We start from the raw sequence: 17,927 nt of genomic DNA, 5'->3' as shown, positions 1-17,927 counted from the left end.
ACCCAGCTCCCCTCCCTCTACTGCGGGGCTCGGCCCTCCAGGAGGCTGGCCTCCGGGCCCAGCGGGCTCCTGCAGGAGGGGGTGTGCGATGTGGCTTTGAAAGGAGCTGCTTTTCATGCACATTAAAAAAGGAATCCTGATCCTGGGTGCCCGGGAGGGACTTTTCCTGTTCAGTAACCTGGACCCGGATCCCACAGTTACGGGCTGTGGCGCCGGCACAGATTTCCCCGGAGGAAGAAGGAAACTCGGGGTTTGGGAGGAGGGGCTGCGGAAAACACAGACCCAGTGCAAGCATCCCGGCCTTGGTTGTGAAGCTGGGGTTCGGGGCAGAGGGGTGGTGGGTGCACCAGCGTGAAGTCCTCTGGACCCAGAGCGGCTTCTCAAAGCTCAGGCAGCCCCGGGGCCCTGCAGCGGCGGTTGGACGACAATCCCCCCCCCGTACGTGCTTGGTGTCTCCGGGGTCTCCACCAAGCAGGGGTCTGCTGAAGCCACGAGTCCCACCCAGCTGGGGTGCGGCAGGGGCCTTCTCCAAGCACCCTCTCGGGGCTAGCCTGCGTTCTCAGAGAAGCAGAATCCATGGCGAGCAACAGCCGCGTACCGCAAGGAACTGGCCTCCAGTGATGGCAGCGGCTGAGAAGGTCAAGGTCTGCCCGCTGGGGGCCCCGGAGAGCCCGTGGGGGAGATTCAGTCTGTGTCCGGGTCCAAAGGCCCCACTCAAAGACGGTCGGCGGAGGGCGGAGGGGCGTCTCTCGTACGTGGTCTTTCACTTGGGCCTCCAATGGGTTGGGGGAGACCCCCACATGGTGGACGGCGATGTGCGTTACTCTGCCCCCGACTGTCCAGAAACCCCTCACACACACCCGTAAGTAACATCTGACCGAGTATTTGGGGGTCCCGGGGCCAATAGTCAAGATGGCACAGAAAAATGAACCTCACGTGGGATCCCACACATTTCTGCCCGCGCGCCTCCCCGCGCCTCCCCGCCCGCTCCCTGCCCACAACCTGGCTGCCTCGGCCTCTCGGGGTGAAGCGGGGTGGGCACCCATGTAAGAGCCGCAATGTTGCCCTTGCCTGAGGCAAACATTGGAAGCCGGTTCTTCCCCGGTGAGGGGCTCTGGGCAACTTGGACCCGCCACACGAGCTGGGGCGCCGCTTCCTGTGTGCCCTTGGAGGGGTGCAGGCATCTTCGGAGGGGGCCTCAGCATCTCCGCCCTCCCCTGGCCCTTTCTTTTGGGGCGGCTCTTTCTGCAGGCCCGTGGCTGGCGCCTGGGAACGCTGGGGGTGGGCTCTGTCCCCGGCCATGCCGGCTCCGGGCTCTGAGGGCAGAGCTTCCTGCGTGGCGATGTCTTAGACCCAGGACAGGGTCCGTGGTCCCACGCCCCAGGCTGCTGGGGGGCACGTCCGTCTCTGGCTCCGAGACGCCTTCTCCCCGGGCCGTGCCCGCATCCATGGTGTGGTGGGGTGGCCACAGACCCCAGCGGCTCTGTGGAAGGCATCATCCCATTTCCCTGTCTCCTGCTGGAGGCCCTCCCCATGGGCGGTCGCAGCTCCCTGTGGAACCTGCCTCGCACCTCGATTTGGAACAGGCTCTTGGTGACCCCTGTGGGTTTGTTCTTTGCCAGAATCAGAACAGAATCATTTTATCATGTCTGGTTCCATTTGCATCAGCTGAGGCCAGCAGGCCAGCGGTTGACTTGAACAGCACCGTTTGTCTTTGGCTTAATGATGTTCCAGGCATTTCCAGTGTCTGACAATTTTGCAGTCACACCCCGGGGAGCAAAGTTGGCTCTGGCGTAGCCTGTGTGCACTGGGCTACGAGCAGGTTTAGACAGCTCGTTCGTTGGTCACCTCATGGTCACAAAAGGCTGCTGCAGCCCTGGGAATCACACCCACAGTCCGGGAAAGGAGGGGAGGGAAAAGGCATTGTCGGTCTTACACGTCTTGTAGAGAAAGAAAAGCAAAACCTCTCCCAGAGGACCTGAGAAGACCCCCGGGTATGCATCCTGCGGTGGCACCTGGTCGGGCACCCTGCTTCTCCCAGCCTGAGTGGAGATGGACGGGAGGAGGGGCTTTGTGCACCAGCAAGTTGGTCGTGTTAACCGTCAGTGCTGGTCTCATTGAGCAGCCTGTCTCGCCAAGATGGCGACTGTGCTCAGAAAAACCTTCCCCCTCATCATCACCTGCTCCTCCTCATGAAGTATCCGTGGGCTCTCATGAACGACATCGTGTAGAAAAGCCAATGCACAATGGGCTCTGTTCTTGAGGGGCACGTCCTGATTTCGCCCTTGTCAGGGCTGCTGTCCACGAGCACAGCTGTAGTGCTCTTTCACCCTCAGAGAAAATTCAGACGTCGCAAAGCGACCGGGCCGTGCTGGGACAGACTTCAAAGCACGAAAGTGTGCATCACACCACTAGGACGGAGAGAGAAGGTGCTTCCTAACACTGGACAAAAATTGGCTCTGGCCTCGCATTTGTTTTTCTTTCGTAGAAATTTGAGTTTGCAAAGGGTTCTATGGAGACCTTTCTAGATAGTGTTGCTGTTTGGGCTGCAGGCAGCGGAATTTTGGTCTAAAATTAGTTTTTCAGTTAGATTTCTCCAAGGGATGAAATGATTCCCTGCAAGAAGGCTGGCCACCCTGGCGGCTAGTTCCACGCTTTTCATGTGAGTGACGACCAGGTCACTACGTCTCATCCTTCAGCCTAAAATAGCTTCAAAGTCCCCAGACTCGATGACGGTGGAGACACTTAGGCACCAGAAAGAATCCGGTGATAACGAGATGAGTCTTTAAAAGCTACCCATGATGACAGCTAGGTTTGGGAGGGGGTGTCTTCCACTTGAGTCAGGGCAGCTAACCAGATGCTGGAGGAGAAAATGGAGGTTGGGGTGTCAGTGTGACCTTTGTAAAGCCATGGGTGGGACCCAGCTTAGAGTCGGTAACCGTGAGCTCCAGAATCCCCAGTGGGCTGGAGAGCGGGCCATCCGGCCAGGTGCTAGCTGCGGGCAGGTGTCCCAGAGGGGAGGGGGACACTGAGCATGCCCAGCTCCTCCCCAGCCCCCCAAGTGAGACAGTGGCTCCTCCTCTCTTGAGAGGGGTGAGAGAGGAGGGAGTGGGAAGAGGGAGGGTGAGAGGAGGGTCCTCTAAGGATTTCCTTGGCGTGAGCGTGAACCGGCCACATTTGTGAAATGAAAACCTTACAAAGCTAAACCAGTGCATGGTGCTCTGGTCTGAGAAGAGCAAAGAGCTGGATTCTAAACCCTTCTGTCCTTTCACGGGCCTCCCCCCAACCCCAAGTGACTTAGCTGACGCGCATCAGTCAATTTCTCTCCGTGACTCAGTTTATAATTATCTGTTGAAAGGAAAATAATAGCCTTCCTATAACTCGGGCTGCCCTGGAAGTTGTTCCATTAAAGCCAAAGATAAAGTCTTCCTTTCATCTTATCAAAGACTAATTATGATAGTAGCTATTAATAAATTGAAAAATCTGACTTCCTAAGTACATGTCTAAAGATGGCCCCCCCCACGGTGGAGTACTACGCAGCACTAAAGAGAAACGGGCTCTCCAGGCGCGCAGGAACAGACAATACTCAGGTACATTTGACCGGGTGAATGAAACGAATCTGAAAAGGCAGAGACTGTGGGCTTCCAAGTCTAGAATGTTCTGGAAAAGACAAAACCATGGAGACAGTAAAAGGTCTGTGGGTGCCAAAGGGGAGGGAGGGATGAGCTGGGGGAGCACCAAGTGATTTGCAGGCCGTGAAACTGTCGTGTCAGCGTCCAGATACACCAGGTGCGCGCAGGTGGGTGGTGGTGTCGCGCCCATGCGGGCTCATCAGTAACAAGGGCGCCCCCGTGGGGATGTTGACAGTGAGGGAGGCCGTGCCTGGGGGGTTGGGGGCACGGGGACTCTCAGGACTCTCCACGCAATTTTGCTGTGAACCTAAAACTGCTCTAAAAAAAATAAAGTGCACACACACACACACACACACACACACACGGGTGGGGTGCGCCTACTCTTAGAAGCCCAGCCCATTTCACCCCCAAGGGCCGCCAACAATCTTCCTCCGTATTTGAAATGGATGTGTCAGGAGCAGCGGGAGCAGCACGATGTTCACCCAGGGGGACGTCTGCTCAGGCACCTTCCCATCCGCTGCTGACTCCCCCTCAGGCCGCCGCTCCCGGCTCTCCCGGCGCGGAGAACATGCCAGCTCAGCAGTATAACCGGCCCTTAGACACAAGGAGTATTATTTAGTCTAGAAACTCTCAAAGGAAATATCTGCTTGCACGTGAAGAATCTCTGGAATTTCTCTTTCCTCTGTCCAGTGTCCCCGTATCTGTGAAATGCCTGGAAAAGCGTCTATTCTCAGCGCGTCTCGTGGCGGGTTGACCCCACAGGCCCCCTGAGCTTGCGTACGTCCCTGCCAGTGTCATCCCCAGCTCCTGCCCCTCAGCCCTGGTGGTGCCCGGGAGGGAGGGGGGAGGGGGGGAGGATGGAAGAGGAGGGAGGAGGAGGCAGGAGGAGGAGAGAGGAGGAGGGAGGAGGTGGGAGGAGGAGGGGGAGGGAGGGAGGAGGAGAGAGGAGGAGGGAGGAGGAGGGAGAGAGGAGGAGGGAGGGAGGAGGGGGGAGGAGGAGGGTGGGAGGAGGAGGGAGGAGGAGGGAGGAGGAGGGAGGAGGAGAGAGGAGGAGGGAGGAGGAGGGAGAGAGGAGGGGGAGGAGGAGGGGAGGGGAGGGAGGAGGGGGAGGAGGAGGGGGAGGAGGGAGGAGGTGGGAGGAGGAGGGAGGGGGAGGAGGAGAGAGGAGGAGGGGAGGAGGAGAGAGGAGGAGGGAGGAGGAGGGAAAGAGGAGGAGGGAGGAGGAGGAGGAGGGGAGGGAGGGAGGCAGGAGGAGGGGGGAGGAGGGAGGGAGGAGGGAGGAGGAGGGGAGGAGGGAGGAGGTGGGAGGAGGAGGGGGAGGAGGGGGGAGGAGGAGGGGGGGGAGGGAGGAGGGGGGGGAGGAGGAGGGAGGAGAGGGAGGAGGAGGGGGGAGGAGGAGGGAGGAGGAGGGAGGAGGAGGGGGAGGAGGAGGGAGAGGAGGAGGAGGGAGGAGGAGGAGGGAGGAGGAGAGAGGAGGAGGGAGGAGGAGGAGGGAGGAGGAGGAGGGAGGAGGAGAGAGGAGGAGGGAGGAGGAGGGAGGAGGAGTGCTCTCTACTCCACCACCGAGGCAGCAAGATGATTTGGATTTCGGGGATAAGCAAAACTGTGGGGTCTTCACCGGCCCGTCTTAGTCCCAGTCTCGGCCTCAGGTGGCTTTTGCTACAGGGCTCCACTCCCGTTTCCAGGTACCCTCACCCCCTTACTCCCCCCTTCCTTTCTTGAGCCCCTCCCAGAGCTGCTGGTGCTGCTGGACCTGGAGTCCATTTAGGCGAGCTTTGGGCCCCAGCAGCCCAGGGCCTGGCCGGAAGCTGCGAGGCAGAAGGTGTGGGGTGACCCAGTCTCCCTCCCCCTCGGCCCCCTCCCCACCCCCCACCCCTGGACAGCTTCTAGGCCCTGCTCCCCGTAGGGCCCACTTTGGGCAGCAAAGGCCAAGGCCCCCAGCACCCAGCTACGTTTATAAAGGTCTTTCCCTTCAAGCCAGCAGGCTGGGCGCAGCCAGACTCACACAGAAGAGGGAAGGGGGAGAAGAACCCGGAGAAAAAGGGTCCCCTTTGGATAACGGGGATACTCCAGCACCAGGTGTGAGGGTTTTAAATAGAAACCTGCTCATGTTGCCCTTGGACTAACCACAGCTGGCATTGGAGGGCCAGCTCTTTGCAGAAGGCCAACGTTTAACTTCCAGACAGTTCCGGGACCGTCGTCACGTCACCTTGTCGCAGGGCTGAGCCGGGCCGGGGCTGGGGGCACATTCCCGGTCATCGCTGCCCCCTCGCCTTCCGACACGCTCACCAGGACCCGCTGCCAAGATGCAGCTGTGCCTGGGAGCTCTCTGACATTAAATCCTTAAAAGCGTGGAAACTTGGGTCTCAAAGTACTTCATGGGGAAAAGAATGGTCCTCTTGATGCGGCTTCCTTGCTCTGCTCACGGTTCGCTGCTGGCATGGTGACCGGCCCGGGGGGAGCCTGGGCGCGGGAGGCAAAAACAAACATTCACGTCGGCCGGGCCAGGCGCGCTGTGATCTGGAAATATTTCCCCCACAAACAGGAGGAGCGAGGTTACGTTTGGGTCGCTCCCAACCCCACAGAAGAGGGGTGAAGGAAAGAAGCTGGCAGACACCAGTGAGCTCGCGAGTGGCAGAGATGGGTGGTCCTCGGGGTGGGCGCCCCTCTGGGGTGGGAAAGTTGAGTGAGAAGAGCAGTGACAGTTGGGGGAGTCGTGGGAACCCCCATCCCCGCTTCCTCCAGGTGTCCCTTACGAGGACTTTCCAGTCGGGTGGTGGCTGAGGGCGGCTGCCCTTTTCCCGTGGCTTGGGCGCTGGCTGCCTAGCTCTTTCTGGAAAGCCTGTGTAATGCCTGCCCGCAGCTGCCTCGCCCACTCGCCGCCAGCTAACAGCCCTGCCACCGGGGCAGGTGACCACAGCTCAGATGCATTTCCTCCTCGGGGCTCGGAGCTCATAAAGAGCAGGCCTGGCTGGCCCCAGGGGTGCAAACACCTGCACTTGTAAATCACAGAGGGCTCAGTCTTTCCTCTGGAATGACCCCACTTTCCTAGGCCGCGTGGAAAAGCAGGATATTCAGAATCAAAGAGGGCGGCCGGTGGAGGGAGGGAGGTCAAGTATTTGCCCAACTCCTCACATCTTTCTGAGGAATCGGAGACACAAGTTTCCTTCAGCTTAGAGGCTTTTTGTTGTTGTTGTTCCTTAAAGTAGAGTGAATTCCTCAACCACCGGAGAAACATTTGCAAAAACATCGAGGGTCTAGACTGGAGACCGTTGCACAGTGGACACCCAATTAATACGGGGGAGTGGACAAACGAGCACTGTTCTTGCAGGCCGTGCCGGGCACGCTGAAGGGCGGCTGCCTGCGTGGAGCCTCCCACCAGGGAGGCAGACGGGGGCAGAGAAGAGCCCTGTGTGCTGTCAGAGAGGATAAAAGCTCAAGTGTGCACGGGGGACACACGTGGAAAGTTCTGGAAGGTCTCGCCGCTACAGAGTTTAATCGTCTCAGAGATGTTGGGTGGTCACTGGTGATTCAAGTTCTCTGGAGCTTGAAGAGGCTGCCGAAGATGAGAGAGAGGAGAATTCGACCAGTTATTTTATATGGCGAAATCGTTTTGTAAAGCTCATCGATGCCTTTATTAATCTCTACAATCCCCTGCCCCGGGATGTGTCTAAATTTTTTTCTGCCTTAGACCTTGCCTGAACTTTAGACTCAATCTGGGGGTTTATTTAGGGCTCCCGTGTTTACCATGGACACCAAGAGCCATCACTCGTCCAGTCCTCCCGCCTAAAACATCCTTCGTGGTCCTCTTTGATTAAGAAGGACTTCACGTTTGCAAAGTGCTCATCAGATCTGTCTTATTCCACAAACTCAGAAGTCCCAAGTCAGCTAAGCAAGCACACGGTAGGGACTCGGCTATATGTGCTCAATTCCCAATCCTGTTTTCACTAACTTTTTTCCATTTGGGGCAAGTTAATCTCACTAAGTCCCCCAATTTTTTTTTTTAAAGATTTATTTATTTATTTTATACAAGAACCGGGGTACAGGCCAGATTCGTGGGAGGGTGAGAGGACAGGCAGACTGAAAACACTGCTGAGAAGAGCAGCGGGCGAGACAGGAAGGTCTGCGGCGCCATGTAGGACCCTCGCCGGCCGGCCGGGATCGAACTGGCGCTGCAGAGGCTGAGGACAGCTTCACAGCGCTGCGCTCAACCAACTGCGCCACCAGGGGAAGCCCCAAAGTCCCAAATTTCTTGTCTGTAAACTATTGACGGTGATGACTGGAATTTCTAGGGCTGCTGTGAGATTGAATGATGTATTTTAAAACAAATCTGGTGCTCAGTGAGTGTCCAGCAGATGCTAGCATGCTGATAAGGCTGCTGTTATTTCTCTAAAGCCTATGGGTGAAGATCTAAAGGAAGGGATTGGAGGAGCAGGTGGATGAGCCCAGAGAATGCTTCAGGCCAAGGGAGCAGCACGTGCCAAGGCCCTGAGGTCAGTACCTTCAAGCACTTGCAGGTTGGCCTGTGGCTCACAGGTAGGGAAGGAATGACTGAACTTTGTTTTGGGCCTCATCTCCAAGAAGCTTCCAGCAACACACGAGGGGAAAGATGGCATGATTGGGGCAGTGTTGGTAAAACAGACTACAGAACTGACAATAAGGAACTGGTGTTCTGGTGATAGAAACAGGTCGATGGGGCCTCCTGGGTGTGAGACAGCTTGTCGCGAGGAAAGCAGGTAAGAAAAATGATCCAAATTTCACTTGAGCAGGCTCTTTGGGGGGAGGCCAGCCCCCTTGTGGAGAGACGTTCTGAAATCTCTTGAGGCAGCTGGATGGAGCTTTAGCCGAGAGAGTGGCTGCAGAGCAGGGCACCGGGAAGTCAAAGGAAGAGTGGGGGCTGACGCCCCCTTTGGGACTTTGTCTTTGTTTGCTCTGGCCTTGCCTCTGCATCCGCAGACCTCCGTCCCTGGTTCTGTCAGGGACTGCCTTGTCCATGCTGAAGGGGGAAGCCTCCCCATCTCCCTGCCTGCATCTCCAGATCCTAAGCCACCCCCTGCTCCTGGCATTTGCCCCACATCTCTGTGTCAGCACGTGATACCCACAATTATTTTGGAGTCCAAACCAAACTGCTCTCTCGAAGCTTCTGACTTCCCACGGTGCTCAGAGACCTGAGCCGGAGCACAGAGGGCCAGCTTCAGGCTTTACCATGTGTGTGATGGCGGCTGCTGTTGAGACTCAGGGACAGGTCAAGGCCCTGGGACCCTTGGCTGCTCCTAAGAGCACTTGGGGCTGACCCCAGTCCCCCCTGGAGCCTCCCCAACCCTCCCTGCCCGCAGCGGTTTTCCCAGTCACTTCTTTGCACTTAGAGAATGTCACTCCACAAATGTGTGTTTTTAAAACAAGAGTTTTTGCCCTTGTGAGCTTTTGTTTTTGTTTTGTTTTTGCCAGCACAGGGGTCTGGCAGAGACACTGGCCTGTGGGGCGTCGTTACCTTTGGGGGTGGCTTCCAAGCGCTGAGTCACCCCCATGCCACACACGTGGAGCCATGCCGAAGTAAATAATTAAAACACAAAAAGCCTAACCCCGTTTCCTGGCAGTTCTGGCGCTCAGAAGGGGCTGGATGTGGGAAGACCGAGGGGGCAGGCCGAAGCCTGAGTGCTATGGGAAGTCGGAGGTGGCTTCGGCCCGCCAGGCGGCAGCCAGCTCCACCTGCTTCTATGGGGAAGCGTTTGCCTAGCAGAGCCAGGGTCCAGCAAGTGCCAGGGAGGGTGGCTAACCTGGGTCAACTGCCCCGGGAAACCCTGGCAACTCTGGGGCGATGCCAGGGGGAATGCTCTCAGCTGAGCGGCAGCTCCGGCTCAGTTGCTGAAGCCCCAACTCTGCTGGGAACTGACCTCATTCATGAAGTAAACATTGAATCAGATACCAGCAGGCCGAACCCTGGATGAGTGGAAATAACACGGACGTTTCCATCGTGATGAAGCTGCCAGTTGGCTTTGGCAAGAGGATCTCGAAAGATGTCAATCGGAATGAGTTCATTACCTTTTCTTGCCAACTGAAGCAGGAGCCAATTGTCTTGTTGCGGTTGAAATTATTTGTGTGAAAATGCTTTACTTACATTTTAGCTTTAATATTCCAAATAATGTACTGGAAAGCAGTGTCGTCTAGCAACTGGAAGACAATATTGGGAACCTGTCAATCGGCCCAGGCCTGGCAGGGTCTGAGCCCTTGGTGTGGGCCAGCGGTGGCCGCCCTCGGCCTTGGAACCCTGTCCTGGGAACACGGGGGCTGGAGAGCGAGGCCTGGTCTCGTGATCTGGCTCCGCTGTCACTGGGGCCCTGGTGTTCGTGCCGCACCTCAAAGTCAGCCTGTCAAATCGAGACACCTCGGAGGTGGTGAGCCCGTTACTGGTGATCACGCCCACCTGTCCTGCTTCCTTTCACGCGCTTCATGCAGGTGATGAAGAGGTTGGTTTAAGAAGCCAGAGTGGCCACTGCTTGCAGCGCAGTTTCACGGGTGTGGGAGAGATCATTTCCGTAAGTGGTTCCTTTCTTATTTACTGCCGTCCAGGAGGCCGGCTGGAGCTGCACACGGGGGCCAGGGCCCCAGAGTCCAAGCCACTTCAGCTCCTTCCTTGTGGGTGACACCTGCAGATCACCCACTCTCCCTAGGGTGCCTTCATCTCGTCATCTGTGAGGACTGAGTGAAAACAGAACCTGCCCGGCAGCCGCTTGGGGAGTTTGGGGGAAGCAGGTCCAAGAGTGAAGTCTTGGCCTGGCCTCTCAGGGTCGCTTCCTCGTCTGGATGAGATGGTACGGAATGGCCATTCCTCCTTTACAAGGTGGCAGTGAGCAACTCCACAGCAGGCCTGGAGAGAGGCTGGCATGCCAGAGCCGAGATTGAGAGACTGATTCAAATTTAAATTACCTGAATGTAAATTTAAATGAACTTAAAGTTGCCAGAGCCTTTTTGGCATCAGTTTTTGATATCGAAGGATCTCGAAGAGGCCAGACTGTGTTATCAAGTCATTTGAAGACGATCCTGTTGATGATTTCTTTCTTACACCAGGGCCGAAAACCAGAGGTCCCTCTCATAGTCCTGGGGGCAGTTGGCATCTTTAGTCTCACAAAGACCCCCTGGCCCCTTGAGCTACTCCGCTTCCTTTCAGTGCTACCCGGCCATGCAGCTGCCCCAGTGACTGGCCTCTGCTGTGGAGGAACGGACACATCTGTCCAGCAGGGCCCACCAAGCACTTCCAATGTCGCGGAGAACTCTCCTGAGCTTATAACAGTGATGAAGTGGGTGAAGCAAAGAGCAGTGAGCTTACTGCCATGTCCTGAAGCAGATAATCAAATGGATGGTTGACCAGCCTTCCGATCAATAAGGGCGATCCTCGGGTCAGTGTGGACCACTGAAGGATGATCTTTTACCAGATGAGTTAACTGGGTGAGTGCTTCACCATAGTGGGGTGATTTTGTAACAGGGTGGTCCCCAGGAAAGGGGGAGGTTCCAGGTTTCCTGCCCCACCCAAATGGAGGGTGGAGCTGGGCAGGGAGAGAAGAAGCTGCAGAGGAGACTGAGGAAGGAAGGAAGCAGGATGGAGCCTAACGGAGACCTGGAGGAGGCGCATGGAGCCTAGAGACATGTGAAGAAACTGCGCTTGCCTTTTGGTCGTGGACTGGACACAGATGTGGGTGAGACCCGTGGGGAGGTGACAATGGCAGCTTCTATCTTGATTTTGATTTTGCTCTTTTTCTTCCGGGGTTGTCTGGTTGTTTCTGACTCTTTTCTGTGGGTCCCCACTGGAAGATGCTTTAGACTCATGGCAGGCTTTGGGGCCTTGCTCTGGGCCAGTCCCATTTGGATGGAGTTTTACCCACGAGGGGACGGGTGACTTTGGGTTAGAAACTAAATTCTTTGCCTTTCCTGTATTGTTTCCTAATTGTATTAAAGTTCCTTCCCATTAAAGACTCATGTTTTGTGTTAATGCGGCGGATGGCAGAACCCTATATAGAATAGGCAGGTTTGCGGGGTTTGGGCTGCCCCTCTCCCTGCCCTGAAGCAATTTGACAATAGTTTGGTGGCTTTTCATTAAATCCTTATGGACAAAATAGTGACTAGAAGAGGAGCACTTGAAGGGACTTCAGAGCACCACGTGGCACATCTCCAGTTAATGGGCACCACTGTTCAAGGCCACACGGCTAATCAGGATGGAGGCTGGAAACTGCACCTGGCCCTGTGACTCCCCTAAAGGGTCCTCCCATGGCCAAGTGGGATTTTAGCAGAGGATGGGACTCCGCCTTCCCAAGACATTCTCCAGCGATGTGCCAGACAGCTCTGTCCTTGGCCTAAGCACTTTAATGTTCTATCAACAACTTGGATAAAGCCAAAGATAACTGCTTATCAACTGTGCAAATAGCACAAGACTGGGAGGGAAGGCCAGTGTGTTGGAATTACAGATTCAGGATCCAAATGATCTCAACAGGAAGGAATGATTCCTTGAATCCAACAAGATAAAATTTAACATGTACGGTCCTGCAATTAGCTCCAGCAAGATTGCAAAAGTATAGGAGATGGCCGGGAAACACATCCTTCCGCGCCCGCCCGTAATCACAGAAAGGCAAAATTCAAGCCACTATGAGATAATCATTTCCCCTATCAGATGGGCAATGATTGAAAGAACGAACATTCCCTACTTTTGTTTGGTGGCTAGGGTGTGAGGAAACAGGCCTCTTGTAAACTGCCCGTGGGCATATAAACAAAACTGTTCTTTCTGGAGGAAAATCTGGAAACATATAGCAAAAGCTGTGAAATGTACCATGCATTCCAGCAGTTTTGTTTCTAGAAGTGTATCCAAAAGCAAACATACAAAGATTTATGTACACGGCTATTCATAAAAGCACTGTTAGGAAAAGAACACCTTTGGTGGGGGTGGGGGTGGGGGTGGTGCTGTCCAGTTTGGGAATAAAGGTCTTGGGAGAGGCTTGGCCTAGTGGTACAAAGCAGATTCGAACAATGAAACGAGACGACTGCCTTGTCCCTTCCCAGTCACTGGCTGATGGCCTCCGTCAAGGGTGTCAAAGAGGACAAGAGTTGTTCTTTGGCCTTGGGATGAAAGGTTTGGTTCCTTCCAGTGCAAAAAGGCAATGTGTCTTTGTGGCAGAGTCACGACTCAAGTCGAAGGTGGTGGGAAGTTGCGCCAGGTTCCATTTACCGACATGAAATTTTAGGAACGGAATGAGAAGGCTTCCTGCAGCCCAATACCTGAAGCCAGGAGAGAGGACCACGCCCCGCTCCACGCCTACATCTGCTGCCCATCAGTTCCTCCAAGGTAAGCCTGAGGGATGCTTTAGCTGAAGCTGAAGACAAGAAATAAGCGATGAACGCCCCTTCCTGCAAAGTCATTTCTGCTGTATTTTGGCTTCCGGAACACAGAGTTATGGGGTGGGTGAACAGCTGCCTAGTCTGTGACTTTTCTCTTTTGCGTTTGTCTTACTGAAAACTGCTTTGTGAATATTTCTTTTTCCTTGTCGAGATAACCATTGTTGACAACACTGTAAGGTGTCCGGAGGAGTTTCTCACCTCAGCAGCTGTATCATCACACCACAGCCGCCATTGACGTGCCAGTCACCCTCCACCACCCACCAATGGCCCCCCTAATGATTCGATTGATGCCTTACCCCTTTTGCCCCTCTGGTAACCACAATTCTGTTTCCAGAGTCTAAGGGTTTACTTTTGTTTCGTTTGATTGCCTTTTCCCCTTTTTATCTCTCAAATGAGTGAAATCACACAGTGTTTTATTTCCCTCCTTCTGAAACTTTCACTTACCCTAATCCCCTTAAGGTTCATCCAAGTTGTCTTTTTAACAGCTGAGTCGTATTCCTGTGTGTGTGGATCACATCTAAATTCATTCATCTGTCCTTGGGCACTTGGGTTTTCCCAATATCTTAGCTATTGTGAACACAGCAGAGCATATATCTTTTTGAAATAGTGTAAAACTTTTGTTTTGTTCATAAATCATATCTGTCTAAACTAGATGATATCTGGCACCCCCAAGGATGGACATTCAATGCTCTTGGTTGCTTGGTGCACATCTATATCTGCCTGGGTCACTCTGGGCGATTAAGCCCCTTCTTGGCCTCGTCTCATTCAATCTTCCCATCAACTGTGTCAGGTGGGCATTATTTAAAAAATGCTCATAGTTAAACCCTGTGTGTGAGACTCAGCATGCACTATATCTGGTGGTTGACACTGTCATACAACTCCCTGGAGGTGGAGGTAAACTCCTTCTAAATGGTGCTGGGACAAGTGAAGGGCCACATGTAAAAGAATGAAATTGGATCACTCTACCCCATACATAGAAATAAAAGTGGACTAAAGACCTAGATATAAGACCCACAACACTAAAATACATAGAAGAAAGCTTTGGCAATATGTTTCATGACATCAATGATAAAGATGTATTTGGAGATTCCACCCCAATGGGAAGGAGAGGGGGAGCAAACATAAATAATTGGAACTACCTCAAATTAAAAAGCTATACAGAGAAAGAAAATATTAGCAGATCAAAAAGCTATCCTATTGAATGGAAGGAGATAGTCACACATCCGATAAACTGACAAGGGGCTAATATTTAAAGTATACAAAGAACTCATGCAACTTAACAACAGAAAACAAGCAACCAATTAAAAAATGGGCAGCAGATCTGAAAAGACAGCTTACCATTGAGGATCTTCAGAAGGACAAGAAATATATGGAAAAATGTTCATCATCACTTTTAATAAGGGAGATGTAAGTCAAAACCACAATGAGATAATCATCTCACACCTGTGAGGATGACATATATTAAAAATACCATCAACAACAAGTGCTGGAGAGGAGATGAATAAAGAGGAGCACTAATACACTGTTGATGGAAATGTAAACTGGTATACTCATTTTGTAAAGCAATCTGGATTTACTTAAAAAAAAGCAAACCTAAAACTGGAAATGCCATATGACCCAGCAATCCCACTTTTAACTATCTACCAAAAGAATATGAAACCATCAACTAAGAAAAATTACAAGCGTCACAATGTTTACAGTAGCATTATTTATAGTATGTAAATAAGTGGGTATGTAATAAGTGTCCATTAGGATTCGATCGAGAAGATGTGGTCTATCCAAACAATGGAATAATATTCAGCCATCAGGAAAGATGAAATATTGCCTTTCTCAGCAACATGGAAGGAACTTGAGGGAATTATGGTTAGCAAAGTAGGTCAGAAAGACAAAGACAAATATTGGGTAATTTCACATATGTAAATTAAATAAGGTATCAAAGGAGGTGAACTGACAGAGTAATTATAACTTAACACTGATAACCAAAGTGCGGTTTCTGAGGTAAAGAGAAGAGGGAAAAGTGAAAGGGGTAGGTGGTGGGGAAAAAAAGAAGTTGCTCCTTCAGAGAAGCCCTCCCTCTTTTCTCCCCTCAGCAGTATATTGCTTTTTCTCCTCACACTTATCACAATCTGTGAATAAGCATTTATCTGGAGGACTACAGGTGGCTGTTGTTTGGAGCCCCTTCCTCAGGATGTAGAGTTCTGAGTCTGAGAAACAGGGAGTGTGGAGGTGCCATACCCTGAGATGGGTTGGGGCACAGGTGTGGCACCTTTTGATGGGGCTCAGGAGTTCCATTTTGGACATGACTTTGCCCTGCCTACTAAACTGCCAAGTTTGGGGTCCAAATAGGTAGCTGTATATGCAAGTATGGAGCTCAGGCAAGAGGTCCAGGCTCTCATCATCATACAGATGGTCTTTGAAGCCATGAAACCAGATGAGCTTACCAAGGTACTGTTCAAAAAACCCAAAAAGCCAACCCGGGGCCCTTGCCTACAGTTAGAAGTCAGGGAAATGAGAAGAAACCAGCACAAGAGCCCACGGAGTAGGCCATAGGGACGGAGGAGGAGAGCCAAGGGTGTGTGTTTCTCTGCAAGCCAAGTGAAGAAAACATTTCACGGAGGTGATATATTTCCAAATGTCTACAGAGCAGGGAAGGGGACTGGGAAGAAACCGAGAGTGCCGAGAGCGAGTGGCAAGAGGGGGGGCCGGTGACAGTGAATAGAGACACTCTTTCAAGTTTTGATGTTCAAAGGAGAAGCGAGAGGCGGTGGAAGCCGGAGGGGCCGAGTCACAACGATTCCTGAAGGAAGAAAGGAACAATATATGTATCGGGGAGAAACTGGGGCTCAACAAGGCTCGTGTTTCCCTGGCATTAGGAATCCTGGTCTCGACTCCCCTTCCCACGGCGACGCCGCCCGCGAGACCAAGGAGACCTCCCTGGGCCTCCCGCCCCACGCGGAACCCGAGCCGGGGCGGTCTGAATCTCGATTTGATTTGGGCCAGGGGCCGATCCGATCTTTACCCTCTTAGGTCCAGAAGCCCCTCGAATGGAATTTTGGACTCTGTGGCTGTGGGGGTGCCTGGGAATCGTCCACGCGGACAGTGCCACGGCGTCAGGGTTGCCAGGGGAACCCGCGCCGGCGGCGCCCCACCGGGCCTCCGGCGCGCGTTCAAACCTCCTCTCCGTCAGCTGACCAGTTCTCCTCCAATCGCGTCTCGGGGGCGGGGCTCGACGCGCCGTCCCCATAGCAACGCCTTCGCCAGTTCGGCCGCGACGCCGCGGGAGGCGCTTTCGGATGACGTCAAGAACCCACAGGCGCTTACGTGACGTAAGCGTGGCGGAGCCCTGTGGGCCGCCCCGACGGGCAGGTCGCGGACTCGGACACTGCGCACGCGTCGTCTAAGTTGGCGTTTGTGTTGCTTGGGTGACTCTTAAAAGTTGCGTCAAACAAGTGGGGTCCAGAGCGACGTATTAACGCGCACTGGACGCCTAATATCTGACGGAATCCCAGATTCTGACATGTTGGAAATGAAACTTTCCCTTTTAAATACCAGCTCAGGTTTAAACATTTTTAGTGAACAGTGCAACGTCATCCGTCAATAAAACCAAGAAGAATGAAGTTATTTTTCAGAAAGCCAAAGCAGAATTTATGTTAAGTGATTGTTAGAATAATTGGCATTAAGTCCTAAAAGGAAACCTAAAGATCATTCAGTTGCATGTTATTTCGATGTTAAACACGAATTCCTCATCTGGTCAAATGCATATAGGAAAATGTTATTTCGTATGCTGCCCAGTGGCATACACACAATTCACATTATTATTATTTTTTTAAAGATTTATTTATTTATTTATACAAGCATTGGGTACAGTCAGAAGCGCGGGAGGGTGAGATAATTCACCAGAGCCAGAGGGGGGAACAGAACAGGCAGACGATACACTGCTGAGGGGAGCAGTGGGCGCGCCATGTGGGACCCTCACCCAGCGGCCGGGGATCGAACCGGCACTGCAGAGGGTGCAGGCAGCTTCGCGGCCCAGAGCTCAACCGCTGCGCCACCGGGGAGGCCCTACATTATTATTTTTAATTTATTTTTATTATCGTTTTGTTTGCATTCAGCTCTTCACGCCAAGTCAGCCCCCTGTTTGCAGCACCTCTAGTCTTAAGCAGAGAAGGGCTGGAAGGGGCGCCTGTTTACATCTGGCCTTCCTGGCTGCTTCAAGGGCAAGTATCTGAGAATCAGATATTCTCGGCTCATTCACCTGGGCCCTCACTTGGTGTGAGGACACCTCACGAGGTGTCCATGATGCCCCCTTGCAGTCAGAAAGTACTGCTTGAATTCCAAGGTTACTGTTGCCAGCAGGTTTCTTCCAGGAGGCCTTCTCCTGAACAAGCGCTTCGCAACGCTGTGCTCTGGAGAGATCAGCGAGCCAGCTTTTAGGCACTGGCTGTAAAGTAGGGGTAACCCCATTCCACTGAGAGCTGGAGAAGTCCTCTGAGTTAAGTTCTTGGACTTCTAAGGACTCGAGGCTTCTGCTGGCTGCTGTGGTTCTTCCCACTTTCATTCAGACTTGTAGCCAGGATCCAAGCAGACCTTGTGAAGGGAAAGACCTCCGGGTAAATGAAGTGTCACTGTTAGGAATGTTGACTTCCTTTGCTCATTACTCATCTGTTCCCTGACGTTTATGCAGTGCTCTGCTGGGCACTGTGCTGAACCCTGGGGATACGTGATGATGACAGTCGCTTTCATGGACACTGGCTTATTTCAGTGATTAACTCAAGAGACATTTATTACATGCCAACTGTGCTAGGCGTGGTTTAAGTTATTACCATTCTTTGAAAGAATGAAGTGTGATCTAGGATCTAGTATGTGGCTTGGCGATTTGACTTTGTGAAATTGGATGAGTTATGCACCCCA

The 17,927-nt window shown here is 53.1% G+C and overlaps 1 long non-coding RNA gene across 2 annotated transcripts; it reads right to left on the bottom strand.

Moving 5' to 3' along the window:
• Positions 1 to 6,435: 6,435 nt before the first annotated feature.
• On the bottom strand, positions 6,436 to 16,160 carry LOC129145174 (uncharacterized). Of its 2 annotated transcripts, none has more exons than XR_008550352.1 (3): positions 16,036 to 16,160; positions 13,461 to 13,583; positions 6,436 to 7,188 (listed from the first exon to the last, which is right to left on the bottom strand). It is a non-coding gene; the product is annotated as an uncharacterized LOC129145174 (long non-coding RNA). The 2 variants fall into 2 exon arrangements; XR_008550353.1 differs by lacking the exon at positions 16,036 to 16,160 and adding an exon at positions 14,355 to 14,449.
• Between the last annotated feature and the right edge of the window lie 1,767 nt (positions 16,161 to 17,927).

This window comes from Talpa occidentalis, unplaced genomic scaffold (assembly GCF_014898055.3).
Source record: "Talpa occidentalis isolate TD23 unplaced genomic scaffold, MPIMG_talOcc4v2.1 talOcc4.9, whole genome shotgun sequence".
In the NCBI taxonomy this organism is placed as follows: domain Eukaryota; kingdom Metazoa; phylum Chordata; class Mammalia; order Eulipotyphla; family Talpidae; genus Talpa; species Talpa occidentalis.
The sequence above is the reverse complement of the archived record's forward strand: the minus strand, read 5'-3'. Positions and strand labels throughout refer to the sequence as shown.